This window comes from Zea mays, chromosome 3, assembly GCF_902167145.1.
Source record: "Zea mays cultivar B73 chromosome 3, Zm-B73-REFERENCE-NAM-5.0, whole genome shotgun sequence".
Lineage (NCBI taxonomy): Eukaryota > Viridiplantae > Streptophyta > Magnoliopsida > Poales > Poaceae > Zea > Zea mays.
This window is the reverse complement of record NC_050098.1, coordinates 63,227,802-63,247,864: the sequence shown is the minus strand read 5'-3', so window position 1 is coordinate 63,247,864 and position 20,063 is coordinate 63,227,802.

Sequence of the window (20,063 nt, the reverse complement as noted above, 5' to 3'; positions counted from 1 at the left end):
AGTACTTGCTAGTGCTTTATGTGGTTTTGGGTATGAAGATACATTACTCATGATTATACTTTTGTTATCCGTTGTTATTTATCGTTCATGATAAGATCATTATGTTAATTGGAACATGGAGCGACCACCCGGGAAAACAGTGCTACCACAAGGGTATAATGGGACGCCCTTGGCTGATTAATTAGGAAAGCTAGTGGAGGACTACCTTACCCAAAAGGGGCAAGGGCAGTAGGGGAGTGGTCAGTGTAGGGAGGCCCTCGGGAGGATTTTGCTACGATGGCGGTCCTGCAAGGGATTCCTGCATTGGAGCTTCCTATAAACTGTAGCGGGTTTTCTGAAGCTAGTGGAACTTTGTAAAGGCCTCGTAGTGTTACCCTGCCTCGCCTCCTCGGTAGAGGTGTATGGGAAGTCGCGATCCCTTGGCAGATGGGTAACATGACTTGTGGGTAAAGATGTGCAACCTCTGCAGAGTGTAAAACTGGTATACTAGCCGTGCTCACGGTCATGAGCAGCTCGGACCCTCACATGATTAAATTATGGAACTTAAACTCAATTTGTCATATGCATTGCATCGCAGGTGAGGTTGTTACTTTTGTTCTACTATTTAATTGGGCTGGTATTTACTTATACTTAGTAATTGCTAATAAAATTTTGACCAACTTTAAAAGCAATGCTCAGCTACAACCATTCTCTTTGGTAAGCCTTACACTTCACCGTGAGCTCCCACCTTTGGCGAGTTCATGCACATTATTCCCCACAACTTGTTGAGCGATGAACGTATGTGAGCTCACTCTTGCTGTCTCACACCCCCCCCCCCACAGGTCAAGAACAGGTACCGCAGGATGAGGCGTATGGAGGATGCTGTGATGTGTTCGTGAGAGATCTAGGTCGTCGTCTCCCAGTCAACTTTGGGTTGCTGGACCGTTGTCTCCTTATAATGTAATTATTTATTTTTTTTTTATAGAACTCCTGTTATGTAGTAAAGATGTGACATTCGATCCTGTGCCATGAATCATCATATGTGTGAGACTTGGTCCCAGCACACCTGGTGATTATGTTCGCGCCTGGGTCTTGGTGCCCCGAAACCCGGGTGTGACACATCTGGCATCACTTTTTGAGAGACCACCAGCAAAAGGGAGATATCGAAGTGTTCTATATTAGCATCGAGAACCAGCTAGTCGATATCTTTACCAAGCCTTTAGATGAGAAAACCTTTTGTAGGCTGCGTAGTGAGCACGAGCGTACATGTGTTCTATGCCTTTGATCATGTTACTTTATGCATTTATGATATTTGTTGTTTATTTATGGTACTCAAGTTGTGCAAGGGATCCCGGACCTCACAAGTCCATGTGTGAGTGATGCACATATTTAGGGGGAGAACTGCTACAACTTGACCCTTTGAAGACTAACCTTTGTGTTTAAATGTACTTGATATAGTCTCAAAGGTGGATTGAAAGGGAAAGGTGAACTTGGACCATGCAAAGACTTCCACTGCACTCCGGTATTAGTGTACTCACCTCCAAGTTCATTATTATACTCTTATTGCCTTTTTGCTCTTAATTGACATTTTTGGTGAGGCAATGGGGTCAAAGGGCCAAAAATGATCCCATTTTGGTGCTTAATGCCAAAGGGGGAGAAATTAAGGCCAAAGCAAATGGATCATCTACCACTTGAGAATTTTGAAAATAGTAGAGTTAGAACTTTTGATTTGTCAAAATACTCTTATTGTCAAAGATTGGTCTCTTGTGGGGAGAATTTATGATTATGGGAAAAAGGGGGAGTTTTTGGCACTTGATCAATTTTTCCATTGGAATATCTCTCTTCATGCCTAAACAAGTGAGTTTGACTCTGAGATAGGAAAATGAATTTAATTTGCAAAAACAAACCAAGTGGTGGCAAAGAATAATCCAAATATGCCAAATTTAAGTCAAAAACAATTTGGTCTTCAATTTGAATCGATGTTGCATGTTTTGCATTGCTTTTGGATGTGTTGGCATAAATCACCAAAAAGGGGGAGATTGAAAGGGAAATGTGCCCTTGGGCCATTTCTATTATATTTTGGTGATTAAGTGTCCAACACATACTAAGTGAGATGGTTATGTGTCAAACAAGCAAGAAGTGCAAATCATGTAACAAGGTATGTTTCTAGACTTAGTACATTGTTTTGAGTACTAACATATTTTGTATAAGTGCTAGAAACAGAGAAAAGAGAAGAAGAAAAGGACTTGGCTCGGAGCAGCAGCTCAGTCTGGCACACCGGACTGTCCAGTGGTGCACCGGACAGTGTCCGGTGCGCCAGGCTGGCTTCCAGCGAACTGGCCACTCTCGGGAAAGTTTGGCGACGTACGGCTATAATTCACCAGACTGTCCGGTGGTGCACCGGACTGTCCGGTGAGCCAACGGTCGCTAGCGCAACGGTCGGCCGCGCAATCCGCGGGCGACGCGTGGCCCGCTCCAACGGTCGACAGGGGGCACCGGACAGTGTCCGGTGCGCCAACCAGCCCGGAGTTGCAATGGTCGTCTGCGCTAGAATAGGAAGGAGATCACTCACCGGACATGAATAGTGGCTATCCGGTGGTGCACCGGACTGTACGGTACGCCACCCGATAGAAGGCAAGGATAGCCTTCCTTGTTGGCCTCCAACGGCTCCTAGCTGCCTTGGGGCTATAAAAGGGACCCCTAGGCGCATGGAGGAGTCACCTAAGCACACTCTAAGCATTCCAAGACTTCTAGTCCTCACTTTCATGCAATCGTTCATCGTTCTTGAGATTGGAGCACTTTTCGAGTTGTAAACTCCCCACGCGTGTTTTGTGTGCTCGTCTTCTCACTTGTGTGCGTGTTTGCGGTGTGGATTTAATTCTAGTGTGTGTTGCTCTTCCCAACCTTACTCCGTGCTTTCTTTGTGATCAATCTTGTAAGGGCGAGAGGCTCCAACTTGTGGAGATTCCTCGCAAACAGGAAGAAAACTATAAGGAAGAATACCATGGTATTCAAGTTGATCATTGGATCACTTGAAAGGGGTTGAGTGCAACCCTCGTCCATTGGGACGCCACAACGTGGAAGTAGGCAAGTGTTACTTGGCCGAACCACAGGATAAAATCGCGTCTCTCTTGTGTTGATCTCTTTTTGATTGTCTTGGCCACAAGAACTCGCTTCGCAACTACTTAGTCACATTAACATTTGTATAACCAAGATTTGTGGTTATTAGTTGTTGAATTTTACAGGATCACCTATTCACCCCCCCTCTAGGTGCTCTCAACTCAACACACATCGTAGACCCTCCGTCGAGCTCGCCCTTCGCGGCTGGATACTCCCTCACTCCTGCGACTACTATGTCTTGGCTCCTCTCGTCGGTTGTTTCAATGGCGACAATCCCGCACGGCAAAAACCTTCCAAGTCGTGCGAGGAACGGCAGCGACTGGTACTTATATCCCGTGCTGATGAACCCCGATGTCCACGGTTGATCCGTTCGCAACGGTGTCGTCCGAGTCAAATGGGGAAGAAGACCCTACTGTCGAGGGGGTCCCACAAGCAGCGAGTGAGTGGGGCGGTACGCGCGCAAGCAGGACCGGGCCCACGAGTCAGTGCCAGGTTTACATACGCGTGCGCGCGGTGGGGAGTGAGGCTGGCGGCTAGCGGGCTAGGGTTTTGGTGCAGTGGAAGCGCGCACGCGATGGAGAGTAGAAGCGGGCCGGCGCGAAGTAGTGGGCCGTGAAAAGAAAATTCGGCCCGCGAGCAGTTCTCCTCTTTTTCTTTTCTTATTTCTATTTTTTCTTTCTTATTTCAAATCCAATTCAAACTCTGTTTTAGATTTAGGTTCAAGTTGTATTGTTCAAACAGAAATTCCAGCATGGACCTGCAAAAGTATTTGTGATTATTTATTCATTATTATATTCCTCCAAGTAAATGCTTCAAAGCATGCCATGCACACATATTGTTTTATTTTAGGAAAATATTACTTTTCAGTTTGTGATCAATTTCAAGTTAACAAAAATTAATATCCATTACCTTACTTATTAGGGGAAAAATAATGTATTCTCTTTTACCAAGAGCCACTTTATCTTGAATATATTTAAGGGTATTCTTTAAATTTCTTGTGGAGAATAACTTGTCCTACAGAATGGTGAGAGAACGAAGAACACGAATAAGCACAATGAACAAGAACACAAGAGACACAAGATTTATCCCGAGGTTCGGTCACACCACCAAGGTGCCCTACTTCCTCGTTGAGGCGCCCACAAAGAGCCGGATCTCTTTCAACCCTAATCCTCCCTTTGTCGACCATAAAGGTCAAGCTCACACACTAAGCTTTGCTCAAACGAGCGGGTAATACAAACTTTCTTGTGGTCTTCCACAAGATTTGGAGACACACAAGAGACACCTAGTCGTCTAGGAGCTAGAAGCTCCAAGAGTAATGAATCCACAATGAACTCGATGTAGTATCAAAGCTCGAATGAAGAAGAGCAAGAGAGATTTGGAGATGAAGTACAAAAACCGCAGCTCTCAAACTCACTCAAAGATTTCTCTCCAAAGATTTGAAATGGGAGAGGCAAGAGATGTGTGAGAGAGAGTGGGAGGTGTTCTTCAAGTTAGAAATGGAGTTTGGGTCGTGCTCTTATGTGGGGAGAGAGGTAGGAGTGAGTATATATAGGTGGGGCTTCAAAACTAGCCGTTGGGCTGATTTTGGCTGTGGAGGACCGATTGAACCGCCCCTGGCAGGTCAGGCAGACTGTCTGCCAGTCTGACTATCAGACTGACTGGCAGACTGACCTACAGACTGGTCAAGTTGACCAAGACCGGTTGAACCGCCCCTAAGACCGGTTCAACCACCTGGGGCAGGCTGACAGTTAGTCTACCAGCCAGACTGGCAGACTGCAGGTCAGACTTCAAAAATAGGTCCTCACACCGGTTGAACCGCCCTTAGGGCCGGTTCAACTACCTGGGGGTCAGACTGGCAGTCAGTCTGCCAGTAAGGAGGTCAGACCGGTCAGGTGACCCTGACACCGGTTGAACCTCCCCTAGGACCGGTTCAACCGGTTTTGACCAGTGAGGTCCGGGGAAAAAACCTGGCTGAACTTTTCCCTGAACCCCGGTTCAACCTCTCTGGACCCCGGTTGAACTTGCCCTGGACCCCGGTTGAACCTCTCTCGACCCCGGTTGAACTTGCCTAGACCCTGGTTGAAGTTGAAGTTCAGCTGGAGTTGAGAAAGCTCAACTCAGCTGAAGTTCAGCTCAGCTGAAAAGCTCAGCTGCAGTTTAAGAAGTTCAGTTGCTTTTCAACAAGAACACTCTAGGTTTCTCAAACCTAACCACGATCAACCATAGAATTTTAAAGAGATTTTTGGTTTTCAAAAAATAGATTTTGAATATAGAGGCTTGAGCTTTGGCAAAACACCAACCTTCTTTTTGGATCCCCCTTTATAGTACGACGATTCCTATACTCAAATTAAATAAAATTAATTAAGTAAACTCTTTGAGTCATTGGTGTCTCATGTGTGATTTCTCCATGGCGTTGCTTCATAAGGATCACAAACATCTTTGTCTCACCTTTTGAAGCAAACACAAATCAAACCCTTTGAATTGTACCATATCACCATATATGAGATCAAATCATGGCTTCAAGTCACCTTACTGATGCATCAACATGTTATAACTCTTCATAGCTAATTGGTTCATCGACTTAGTGCAAGTACTCTCTTCTTCACCTTAGCCATGGTACCTCGGTCCACAAGCCGTCGCTTGGCCTTCACCTTCACTTAGTTCCTCGAAGCCCTTTCCTTGCTATCTTCACCCTATCAAGCCATTCTTGAGTCACATCATATTGAGCATCAATTGAGAGAATCATTTCTTCAATATTGTGAACCTTGCTTGAATGTCTTCTAGATATAACTATTAAGATCAATCAAGCTCTAGTTTGATTCTCATAGGAGCATATATGGACTGATAGTAATATGGTCAAGCCAATTCACGATTCCTCATATATTATTCACTTTGGCTTGACCAATCCTCTTAATCACTTCAACCTCTATTCTGATCATATCTATGTAGTGATTTCTCAGGTCTTGTCCATATATATTCAAACCGATACAGAGACCATATTATATCCATTTGCATTGTCTCATTGGTTATTTAACCTCGTGTTGAACCTTTTTCCATTGATCATTATACACTATTCAAGTATGTTCATCATACTGAATTTCCTGTTCAACACTTAGCAAACTCGTTAGACCTTTAAATGTGTTGTTATCCAAATCACCAAAACTCACAAAAGGGATGAATGCACTTTCAATCTCCCCCTTTTTGGTGATTGATGACAACACATTTAAAGCTTACATAAGATTTGATAAATAAGATTTTGAATCCTATGATATAGTTTCCTCCCCCTAAATATGTGCATTTCAGAAAATAACACTTTTGAACTTAAATGCCAAAATCACATATTTGGGTCAAAGTATGGAGACAACTTATATCATACTATTCATGGGGTGCAACGTGTCATAAAATAAATGTGATGCTCATGACATAGAATGCACTTATCAACTTTCTACATCTTATGTTTTTCTTATGATTCCCCTTTTTTGTTATATATATCTCCCCTTCTTAAAAGTCTTCTAACACTTAGTTACATAAGACTAAAGGTAAGCTTTAATTCAAAATTTCTCCCCCTTTGTCATAAATCTCCAAAAAGGATATAAAGAATATAAAGGGTAGAAATTATGATTAAGCAGGATGTGAACACACTATCATTAAAAGGGTCCTTAGATGGCACAAAGATAATGTAGAAGTGACATGAAGTGATGTACCTTTGCATTTTACCTTTTCAAGGGGGTGTTCCAAACTTGTGTTGGATTTAGAATTCATTTGCACGCTCTTGTTGGTATAGTTGTGACTTATGTCCAAGATATCAAATGAAGATTGTCCTACTAGATTGAAGGTGAAACTTGATACCTAGAGTCTAGATGTCACCTAGCATTTTCTTATCACAACAAGAGGAAACATGAAAATTGCACAAGTATGGATTATGCAACTAGTAATCATGTATGAAAAATATCAATCGAAAAACACCAATTGATACAATTTGATAGATAAGCAGATCACTAATAGCATATTACACTAAGTTCTCCTCAATTTTTAGTGCACACATATATATGAATTCAATTGATATCTGTTGAGAGTACTTATTTGCACCTTAAAGTACCATTGGCATAAAAGGAGTATCAATTGAACATAATCATGCAACATAAGAAACATGTGCACTATTTAATCAATTAAGTTCTAGATAGGAGAATTTATAAGCTATGCTACTTTAGACATTTGCAATCCAAAAGGATGTAATACATATTTACCAATTTTAGATGACGTTGTAGTAGCATATACAAGAGAAACTCATTCTCTTATAAAATGTACAAAATATACATTTAGTGGAGCAAAGAATCTTTGATACCCATCAAATTTGCAGTGGAAGCGATTGTCTTTGCCTGAAGATTCCTTTCTAATTTGAGACTACACACAAAATAGACTTGAAAATGAAGTTAGTCTCAAAGATTCAAATCATAGACTATTCTCCCCCTAAATGTGTGCATACAAGTGATGAATACTTGTTTAACTTATGCACTTCGACTTGTGAGGCTAGGGGATTAAGTCCTACAATTTGAACCTTGGTACAAATAAAGTACAAAAATGTGAAATTGTATCAATTGAAGGAATTGCTCATAATCCAAAAGGTATACTAATAGACATGATATGCAATATTTTAAGCCAAGATTCTTGAGAAGTTAGCATGTTTGACTCATACCTCACTAAGATGACTTAAGACAAACTTATGACATCACCACAAGAGGTATAAATCAAATATCTAGAGATTCTTTAATCGTCACCACAAGTGCAACCTTATGATGTGACTTAAGATATTGCATATACATGCATACACTAGCATGTAAGAGCCTAGATACAAAAATGCAATACAATAGTTCATGGAGTGACACACCTTTATTCTACGCCACATGGTCTCCATTATAATCATGAATTTCCATCTTAGCTTTTGATAGGCTTGACATTTCAAAGAGAAACTTATCCTCTTAAAACGATCAAGAGAAACTCATCATATAAATATGTCACTACATCTTCATTATTTGGTTGACAAAAAAAATATAGCTCCCTTCTTGAATCGTCGTGATCTGTTTTCTCTTTACGATTTCATCCAACCAAGTGATCTTGAACTTCTTTCATCTTTTCTTGATTCGATCATACTTGATATGAGACCTATTGAAACTCAATGATTGAAAGAACCAAGACTCTTATATCCGTAGATTTTGAATCCATCTTCAAACAACTTGGAAGGACCTTGTTGAAGCACTTAGAAAAGAGAGCATTAAAAACACAAGAGATGGTTTCACAAATGATTATCCTTATATGTGGATGGCAAATGAATCATCATTCTTAAAACCCATAAGGATAGATTAAATTCCTTTAAATTAGTGCACACATATGGTTGATGTTAAAGTTATATGCACTATTGAACATTTTATATTGCAAGGAAATTAACCTATACTTTGGTACATTCCACTAAGGATAAAATACTAAAACAACTGAAGGAGAGGAAGTTTTCATACCTTGGCCTCTTATCAACTTCATCTTACTTTAGTTGAATTGTATCCTTTAAGCTTGTGATTTATCCAATTTAAAACAAGCGCCATCTCTTAACATAGATTTTCTATGGATAAACTCAACACAAGAGATGGCATTAGTAGCACAAGCACTAGTTTTTTTTTATTTAGCAACCCTTTTTTATGTGGAAGGCAGGCGAGTTGCTAAAAATAAAGAAACCTCATAATATGGACTAAATTTCCCTTAATCCCTTATGCACTATACATTATTGAATGACATAGATTTAGATATGCATGGTTATTCAATGAAGTCCAAGGTCTAATTTAAGCCATATTATGGTGATTGTCCAATATAGAAGAATCAAATCCAAATTAACTAGAAAGAGTACATCACATAGTTTTGGATTGTTGACCATATGATAAGATTCATTTTTCTTCGAATTGTACTTTTACTTCATAATCAACAATTGATGTATACCCTCAAGTGCTCCCTCTTCCTTAGTGGCTACACCAGACATAAAGGAGGTAAGAATTGAAAATAATATGCACTTGATATTCAATTATTACCATCCTTGCTACTAACTCCAAATATGATTTATACATCCATTATCGAGCACCCAGCTTGATCCATTTAAGAAGTGGTCCTGCAAAACAAGTTTAAGCTTCATATCTTGGTACCCAATTTGAATTGGGTCCTTTGAGATTAGTAGTAAGAGCCTTGAGTACCCACACAATCCTTATTGTGGCCTTTCTCTTTGTGTAGGCATTCACATATACTTGACAACCATCTTACATGGTTTCAAGTCAATATTTAATCACACAAAAAAACTAGAGTTAAGAATAGGAGCCTTTTCTCCTTTTCTTGATACATCATTGTGTTGCCTTCTTGATGATGAACCTAGCTTGACCTTGGGTGCACCTAGCTTATCAAAGTTAGTCGCACAAGCATTCATATCATAAAGACAAGTTATGTATGGAATTTACAACTTAGTGATCCAATTGAATGTGAGGCATATGGATACCGATTGAAGTAGATTTCTAAGATATCAAAATATGGGTTTCCAAAATTTAGAGAGTATGGATCACTAATTGTACCTTTTATAGTTTAAAAATCATATCTGTGTTAGTGCATATGTATGTGATGAATATCAACAAAAAGGATTCTTATGCACTTTTAGATTTAACGATAAGAGAATTTTAAACTGCATCAAGAGTAGCTATTTGGAAAACAAAGATTACAATCCATATGAATGAGATACAAATTTACCATTTTGGATTGTCTTAGTTTAGCTTACTCAAGGGAAACTTATTCTCTACGACACAAGATATATAATGTTCTCCCACTAGATATGTGCATCAAGTATTTGAATGACTTGCCACATGCACTTTCAATTCAGTTAAGAGTCTCATGAGGAGTACATTACATATCATGGTCAAGGCATGACAAATTTGCAATGAATTAACTTATGCCTAAGAATACTTACCACCACATAGAATGTACCATTTGTTATATCAATTGAAAGGTCTTACTATATGAGATGGTGTCATCTAAGTATTCTTCTTTTCTTCATTTGTGGAGACTTCCTTCTTTAGCTTGTTATCTCTTTTCCTTTTAAAACTAGTCGAAAAAGCACTTTGAAAAGAGATATTAGTGGTACAAGGAAGTATTTCATGAATGATGATATTTATATATGAATGGCAAACAAATCATCATTTATGAGGTGTAAAGGCATAAATTAAATTCATTTTAAGTTAATGCACATGGAGGAGTGAATTAACAATGTGCACCAATTTACAAATTTAAGCCAAAAGAAATGTAACCTTCATATTGACATTTATTTCCATAGAATAGATTATTACCAATTGAAAGAATGCCACTTGAAAGGAACTACTATTGATCAACTACCAATTGAAGCAATTAGTTCCACACCTTTGCCTTGAGCATTCTTAATCTTTCTTTTAGGTGAAGATTAACCTTTAATGATTGTGATTTTACCAATTAAAAAAGCACAATCTCTACTTATGAATTTTATGAAATAGCTTAAAAGAGATTACATTGGAAACACAAGACATAGTTTCCTATTTAGCAACCTCTAGTATATGTATGACAAGAAGGTTACTAAAATAAGGAAACCTCTTGATATGAACTAAACTACCCTTACAAGCATCATGCATAACACTGATTTAAACATGGTGAAAATAGCATGATTATTTAATTAAGTTTATAGGGCAAGTTTAATTTATAACATGATGGGTGATTAATGTAGAAGAATCAAAACTAATTTAAACAAGAATGAATACATCACATAGTATTGGTTCGATCTTCTTTGAATGTTGAATGGCACACTCCATTTGGGAAACACATTCTCATGTTGTGAGACTACATAAACACTTGGATAGAAACATTAGTCTCACAACTCTAGTCATATAGAGAATTCCCCTTTTGGTAAGTGCTATAAGAATTTGAATTTCTTACTTAGCACTATATTCATTTAAGAACATGGGATAATCCTCTTTATGTCTAGGTCATGGCAATAATACGATAATTAATTTGAAATATGCCACAAGATACATACAACCAATTTAAAGCATGTAGATTGTCACAATATAAAAATATGAACTTGCAATCTACCATATAATTGGATCTTTTCCAAGGCAAGGTAAAATCTTTTAAGTTCATTCTCAAGTACTTCATTTTTCCTATGTGGCTACAAAAGGCACAAAGGAATATACTAATTAAAAGCAATGTGCACTTAAGAATTAATTGTTACCATCCTTTGGATATCACTTGGTTGTAGGCCTTTTGCTTGATTCCCACAAAGGTTAATCCTTATTCCCTACAACACAAGTTCTTGCTAGAGATGAATATGAAGTTAGTGATATAACAACTCAATTCATCTTTGGGTCAATCTTAAAGGATAGACAATGTAAGATTGATAGCTTGAGATAAGAATTGAGTTAAACTGCTCAAGCACCCCAAAGCTTCATATCATCTCTAGGTACCTGCAAAACTTATTAAGTATATTTTGGTACCCATCTCATGATGGGTCCATCAAGGTTAGCCAATAAGGACTTAGGCACCCAAATAGCCTTGGTCCTAGAATGTGGTGAACTCATCACCTTTCTAGCACAAGAGTCAAATTTAGGTCTCCTAAGCATATCTGAATGTATTGACAAGTTAGGCTTAGGAATTTTACCCTTTGGACAAACCTTGAATAGATGACCTTTTTCACGGCAATTGTAGCAAATGCGGTGCTTGTCCTTGCAATGCATTTGCCTTTTGTTTTCATCTTTCTTGATGGTCATCTTTCTTGATCGTGCAAGGTCCTGATTCTTCATGTGGGGGCATGAATCATTTTCATGACCCTTCTCCTTGCATCCATAGCACCTTCTATCGCTTCTCTTTGATCTTTCTTTGTTGAAGCACATAGGTACATTGTTAGAGCAAATAGTATGACCTTAATTTTCTTACCATGAATTTTGCTCATGCCCTTCTTGGAAAGCTTGGTATTCTTTTGAAGGGGTTTTGTGCATGCTACGGTTGTCCTCTTCTCAAGCTTTTTCACCATATTATCACGGTTATCTTGAGAAGGTTGAGCATGACACTTTTCCTTCAATTGAGTCAAGCTCCCTTTTAGCCTCTCATTTTATTCCTTGAGCTCATTGTTTTCTTTTGCATAGGAAACATTACTTGTTCCTAAAAATTCTTGCTCAATGGAAGATTGGCTTTCTTGAGAGCAACATTTGTTAGCACATGATAATAAAGTTTCTATTTGAGTACATGTGCATATGTGAGGTTGATATGATTTCAAGTTAGTTAACACAACCTCATGAGTCATTTCTAACATGATATGTGAATCCATCGATTTATTATGAGAGCACACAAGCATTGAAAATCGCCTAGAGGGGGTGAATAGGGCGAATCTGAAATTTACAAACTTAAGCACAACTACAAGCCGGGTTAGCGTTAGAAATAAGAACGAGTCCGAGAGAGAGGGCGCAAAACAAATCGTGAGTGAATAAAGAGTGAGACACGATGATTTGTTTTACCGAGGTTCGGTTCTTGCAAACCTACTCCCCGTTGAGGTGGTCACAAAGATCGGGTCTCTTTCAACCCTTTCCCTCTCTCAAACGGTCTCTCGGACCGAGTGAGCTTCTCTTCTCAATCAAATGGGACACAAAGTCCCTGCAAGGACCACCACACAATTGGTGTCTCTTGCCTCGGTTACAATTTATTTTTCACAAGAAAGAATGAGAAAGAAAAGAAGCGATCCGAGCGCAAGAGCTCAAATGGACACAACAAATCTATCTCTCTCTAATCACTAAAGCTTTGTGTGGAGTTGGGAGAGGATTTGATCTCTTTGGTGTGTCTTGTATTGAATGCTAGCTCTTGTAAGGTGTAGAAGTGTGGAAACTTGGATGCCATTGAATGTGGGGTGGTTGGGGTATTTATAGCCCCAACCACCAAAAATGGTCGTTGGAAGTGTGCTGTCGAAAGGCACATCGGACAGTCCGGTGCGCCACCGAACAATGTCCGGTGCGCCAGCCACGTCAGCAGACCGTTGGGGTCCGACCGTTGGAGCTTTGACTTGTGGGGCCTCTGGGCTGTCCGGTGGTGCACCGGACAGGTCCTGTAGACTGTCCGGTGCGCCTCCCGCGCGTGCTCTGACCTCTGCGCGCATTGTAGCGCATTGAATGCGGTTGCTGTCGATCGTTGCGCGCGAAGTAGTCGTTGCTCCGTTGGCACACCGGACAGTCCGGTGTGCACCGGACACTGTCCGGTGACTCACCAGACAGTCCGGTGAATTATAGCGGAGCGCCCTCTGAATTTCCCGAAGGTGAAGAGTTCAGCCTCGAGTGCCCTGGTGCACCGGACACTGTCCGGTGCGCCAGACCAGGGTGCCTTTCGGGTGTCTTTTGCTCTTTTTGTTTGAACCCTTTCTTGGTCTTTTTATTGGCTTATTGTGAACCTTTGGCACCTGTAGAACTTATAGACTAGAGCAAACTAGTAGTCCAATTATTTGTGTTGGGCAATTCAACCACCAAAATCAATTAGGAAAGAGGTGTAAGCCTAATTCCCTTTCAATCTCCCCCTTTTTGGTGATTGATGCCAACACAAACCAAAGCAAATATAGAAGTGCATAATTGAACTAGTTTGCATAATTGTAAGTGTAAAGGTTACTTAGAATTGAGCCAATATGAATTCTCATAAAATATATGCATGGATTGTTTCTTTATATTTTCATCATTTTGGACCACGTTTGCACCACATGTTTTGTTTTTGCAAATTCTTTTGTAAATTCTTTTCAAAGTCCTTTTGCAAATAGTCAAAGATAAATGAATAAGATTTTGAGAAGCATTTTCAAGATTTGAATTTTTCTCCCCCTGTTTCAAATGCTTTTTCTTTGACTTAAACAAAACTCCCCATCAATAAAATCCTCCTCTTAGTGTTCAAGAGGGTTTTAAGATACTAAATTTTTGAAGTTGCTATTTTCTCGAAAATAAGATACCAATTGAAAAATTCATCATTTCAAGACCTTTTAAATTTTGAAAATTGGTGGTGGTGCGGTCCTTTTGCTTTGGGCTAATACTTTCTCCCCCTTTGGCATGAATCGCCAAAAACGGATACTTTGAGTGAAATATAAGCCCCTTTTTCTACTTTCTCCCCCTTTGGTAAATAACATATGAGTGAAGATTATACCAAAGATGAAGAATTGCTCGGAGCGACGGCGAAGGATGAGTTATGGAATGAAGTGGAAGCCGTTGTCTTCGCCGAAGTCTCCAATTCCCTTTCAATATGCCTATGACTTGGTTTAAAATATACTTGAAAACACATTAGTCATAGTATATAGAAGAGACATGATCAAAGGTATATTTATGAGCTATGTGTGCAAAACATCAAAAGAAATTCCTAGAATCAAGAATATTTAGCTCATGCCTAAGTTTGTTAAAAGTTTGTTCATCTAGTGGCTTGGTAAAGATATCGGCTAATTGTTCCTTAGTATTAATATATGCAATCTTGATATCTCCCTTTTGTTGGTGATCTCTTAGAAAATGATACCGAACGGCTATGTGTTTAGTGCGGCTATGCTCAACGGGATTATCCGCCATGCGGATTGCACTCTCATTATCACATAGAAGAGGAACTTTGGTTAATTTGTAACCATAGTCCCTAAGGGTTTGCCTCATCCAAAGTAGTTGCGCGCAACAATGACCTGCGGCAATATACTCGGCTTCGGCGCTAGAAAGAGCTACAGAATTTTGCTTCTTTGAAGCCCAAGACACCAAGGATCTTCCCAAGAACTGGCAAGTCCCCGATGTGCTCTTTCTATTAATTTTACACCCCGCCCAATCGGCATCCGAATAACTAATTAAATCAAATGTGGATCCCCGAGGGTACCAAAGCCCAAACTTAGGAGTATAAACTAAATATCTCAAGATTCGTTTTACGGCCGTAAGGTGAGCTTCCTTAGGGTCGGCTTGGAATCTTGCACACATGCATACAGAAAGCATAATGTCCGGTCGAGATGCACATAATAGAGTAAAGAGCCTATCATCGACCGGTATACCTTTTGATCTACGGATTTACCTTCCGTGTCGAGGTCGAGATGCCCATTGGTTCCCATGGGTGTCTTGATGGGCTTGGCATCCTTCATCCCAAACTTGTTTAGAATGTCTTGAATATACTTTGTTTGGCTAATGAAGGTGCCTTCTTGGAGTTGCTTCACTTGAAATCCCAAGAAGTACTTCAACTCCCCCATCATCGACATCTCAAATTTCTGAGTCATGATCCTACTAAATTCCTCACATGTAGATTCGTTAGTAGACCCAAATATAATGTCATCAACATAAATTTGGCATACAAACAAATCATTGTCAAGAGTTTTAGTGAATAAAGTAGGATCGGCTTTTCCGACTTTGAAGCCATTAGTGATAAGAAAATCTCTAAGGCATTCATACCATGCTCTTGGGGCTTGCTTGAGCCCATAAAGTGCCTTAGAGAGTTTATAAACATGGTTAGGGCACTCACTATCTTCAAAGCCGGGAGGTTGCTCAACATAGACCTCTTCCTTGATTGGTCCATTGAGGAAGGCACTTTTCACATCCATTTGGTAAAGCTTAAAGCCATGGTAAGTAGCATAGGCAAGTAATATACGAATTGACTCAAGCCTAGCTACGGGTGCATAGGTTTCACCAAAATCCAAACCTTCGACTTGTGAATAACCTTTGGCCACAAGTCGGGCTTTGTTTCTTGTCACCACACCATGCTCATCTTGCTTGTTGCGAAAGACCCACTTGGTTCCTACAACATTTTGATTAGGACGTGGAACCAAATGCCATACCTCATTCCTAGTGAAGTTGTTGAGCTCCTCTTGCATCGCCACCACCCAATCCGAATATTGTAGTGCTTCCTCTACCCTGTGTGGCTCAATAGAGGAAACAAACGAGTAATGTTCACAAAAATGTGCAACACGAGATCTAGTGGTTACCCCCTTATGAATGTCGCCGAGGATGGTGTCGACGGGGTGATCTCGTTGGATTGCTTGGTGGACTCTTGGGTGTGGCGGTCTTTGAACTTGTTCATCTTCCTCATCTTGATCATGGCTATCTCCCCCTTGATCATTGCCGTCATCTTGAGGTGGCTCATCTTTTTGATCTTCTCCTTCATCAACTTGAGCCTCATCCTCATTTTGAGTTGGTGGAGATGCTTGCGTGGAGGAGGATGGTTGATCTTGTGCATTTGGAGGCTCTTTGGATTCCTTAGGACACACATCCCCAATGGACATGTTCCTTAGTGCGACGCATGGAGCCTCTTCATCACCTATCTCATCAAGATCAACTTGCTCTACTTGAGAGTCGTTAGTCTCATCAAACACAATGTCACAAGAAACTTCAACTAGTCCTGAGGACTTGTTAAAGACTCTATATGCCCTTGTGTTTGAGTCATATCCTAGTAAAAAGCCTTCTACTGTCTTAGGAGCAAATTTAGATTTTCTACCTCTTTTAACAAGAATAAAGCATTTGCTACCAAAGACTCTAAAATATGAAATATTGGGCTTTTTACCGGTTAGGAGTTCATATGATGTCTTCTTGAGGATTCGGTGTAGATACAATTGGTTGATGGCGTAGCAGGCGGTGTTGACCGCCTCGGCCCAAAACCGATCCGAGGTCTTGTACTCATCAAGCATGGTTCTTGCCATGTTCAAAAGAGTTCGATTCTTCCTCTCCACTACACCATTTTGTTGTGGCGTGTAGGGAGAAGAGAACTCATACTTGATGCCCTCTTCCTCAAGAAAGCCTTCTATTTGAGAGTTCTTGAACTCCGTCCCGTTGTCGCTTCTAATTTTCTTGATCCTTAAGCCGAACTCATTTTAAGCCCGTCTCAAGAATCCCTTTAAGGTCTCTTGGGTATGAGATTTTTCCTGCAAAAAGAATACCCAAGTGAAGCGAGAATAATCATCCACAATAACTAGACAGTACTTACTCCCGCCGATGCTTATGTAAGCTATCGGGCCGAATAGGTCCATGTGTAGGAGCTCAAGTGGTCTGTCAGTCGTCATGATGTTCTTGTGTGAATGATGAACACCAACTTGCTTCCCTGCCTGACATGCGCTACAAACCCTGTCTTTCTCAAAATGAACATTTGTTAGTCCCAAAATGTGTTCTCCCTTTAGAAGCTTGTGAAGATTCTTCATTCCAACATGTGCTAGTCGGCGATGCCAGAGCCAGCCCATGTTAGTCTTAGCAATTAAGCAAGTGTCGAGTTCAGCTCTATCAAATTCTACTAAGTATAGCTGACCCTCTAACACTCCCTTAAATGCTATTGAATCATCACATCTTCTAAAGACAGTAACACCTATATCCGTAAAAAACAGTTGTAGCCCATTTTACATAATTGAGAAACGGAAAGCAAATTGTAATCTAAAGAATCTACAAAAAAACATTGGAAATGGAATGGTCAGGAGATATAGCAATTTTACCCAATCCTTTGACCAAACCTTGGTTTCCATCCCCGAATGTGATCGCTCGTTGGGGATCTTGGTTTTTCTCGTAGGAGGAGAACATCTTCTTCTCCCCTGTCATGTGGTTTGTGCACCCGCTATCGATGATCCAACTTGAGCCCCCGGATGCATAAACCTACAAAACAAGTTTAGTTCTTGATTTTAGGTACCCAAATGGTTTTGGGTCCTTTGACATTAGATACAAGAACTTTGGGTACCCAAACACAAGTATTTGACCCCTTGTGCTTGCCCCCAACATATTTGGCAACTACTTTGCCAGATTTGTTAGTCAAAACATACGATGCATCAAAAGTCTTAAATGAAATGTTAGAATCATTTGATGCAATAGGAGTTTTCTTCTTTGGCAATTTTGCATGGGTTGATTGCCTAGACCTAGATGTCTCACCCTTATACATAAAAGCATGATTAGGGCCAGAGTGAGACTTCCTAGAATGAATTCTCCTAATTTTGCTCTCGGGATAACCGGCAGGGTACAAAATGTAACCCTCGTTATCCTGAGGCATGGGAGCCTTGCCCTTGACAAAATTGGACAATATTTTAGGAGGGGCATTAAGTTTGACATTGTCTCCCTTTTGGAAGCCAATGCCATCCTTGATGCCAGGGCGTCTCCCACTATAGAGCATGCTTCTAGCAAATCTAAACTTTTCATTTTCTAAGTCATGCTCGGCAATTTTAGCATCTAATTTAGCTATATGATCATTTTGTTGTTTAATTAAAGCCACATGATCATGAATAGCATCAATGTTAATGTCTCTACATCTAGTACAAATGGAAGCATGCTCAACGGTAGATGTAGAGGGTTTGCAAGATTTTGATTCTACAACCTTAGCATATAATATATCATTTTCACTTCTAAGGTTAGAAATAGTAACATTGCAAACATCAAAACCTTTAGCCTTAGCAATCAATTTTTCATTTTCATTTCTAAGGCTAGCAAGAGAGATATTCAATTCTTGAATTTTAGCAAGCAAATCAACATTATCATTTCTAAGATTGGGAATTGAAACATCACAGTCATTTGAATCAACCTTAGCAATTAAATTAGCATTCTCATTTCTAAGGTTGGTAATAACATCATGGCAAGTGCTTAGCTCACTAGATAGTTTTTCACATTTTTCTACTTCTAGAGCGTAAGCATTTTTAACCTTAACATGCTTCTTATTTTCTTTAATTAGGAAGTCCTCTTGGGTGTCCAGGAGTTCATCCTTTTCATGGATAGCACTAATCAATTCATTTAATTTTTCCTTTTGTTGCATGTTTAGGTTGGCAAAAAGAATGTGCAAGTTATCCTCCTCATCACTAGCATTACCCTCATCACTAGAGGTTTCATATTTAGTGGAGGATCTTGATTTTACCTTCTTCCTTTTGCCGTCCTTTGCCATGAGGCACTTGTGGCCGACGTTGGGGAAGAGAAGACCCTTGGTGACGGCGATGTTTGCGGCATCCTCATCGGAGGAGGAGTCGATGGAGCTCTCGTCGGAGTCCCATTCCCGGCAAACATGGGCATCGCCGCCCTTCTTCTTGTAGTACCTCTTCTTCTTCTTTCTTCTCCCCTTCTTGTCATCGCCCCTGTCACTGTCACTAGATAGTGGACATTTTGCAATAAAATGACCGGGCTTACCACATTTGTAGCACACTTTCTTGGAGCGGGGCTTGTAATCCTTCCCCTCCTTTGCTTGAGGATTTGGCGGAAGCTCTTGATGATGAGCGTCATTTCCTCGTTGTCGAGCTTGGAGGCGTCGATGGGTGTTCTACTTGATGTAGATTCCTCCTTCTTCTCCTCCGTCGCCTTGAATGCGACTGGTTGTGCTTCGGGCGTGGAGGGGCCATCTAGCTCGACGATTTTCTTTGAGCCTTTGATCATCAATTCAAAACTCACAAAATTCCCTATTACTTCCTCGGGAGTCATTAATGTATATCAAGGATTACCACAAATTAATTGAACTTGAGTAGGGTTAAGGAAAACAAGTGATCTAAGAATAACCTTAACCATTTCGTGGTCATCCCATTTTTTGCTCCTGAGGTTGTGCACTTGGTTCACCAAGGTTTTGAGCCGGTTGTACATATCTTGTGGCTCCTCCCCTTGGCGAAGTCGGAAGCGACCGAGCTCCCCCTCGATCGTCTCCCGCTTGGTGATCTTGGTCACCTCGTCTCCTTCGTGCGCGGATTTTAGCACATCCCAAATGTCCTTTGCGCTCTTCAACCCTTGCACCTTATTATACTCCTCTCGACTTAGAGAGGCGAGAAGTATAGTTGTGGCTTGGGAGTTGAAGTGTTGGATTTGTTCGACCTCCTCCTCGTCGTAATCCTTGTCTCCCTTCTTAGGTACCTGCACTCCATACACAACAATATCACATATGCTTTTGTGGAGTGAGGTTAGGTGATGCCTCATTTTATCACTCCACATTGAATAATCTTCACCTTCAAACATAGG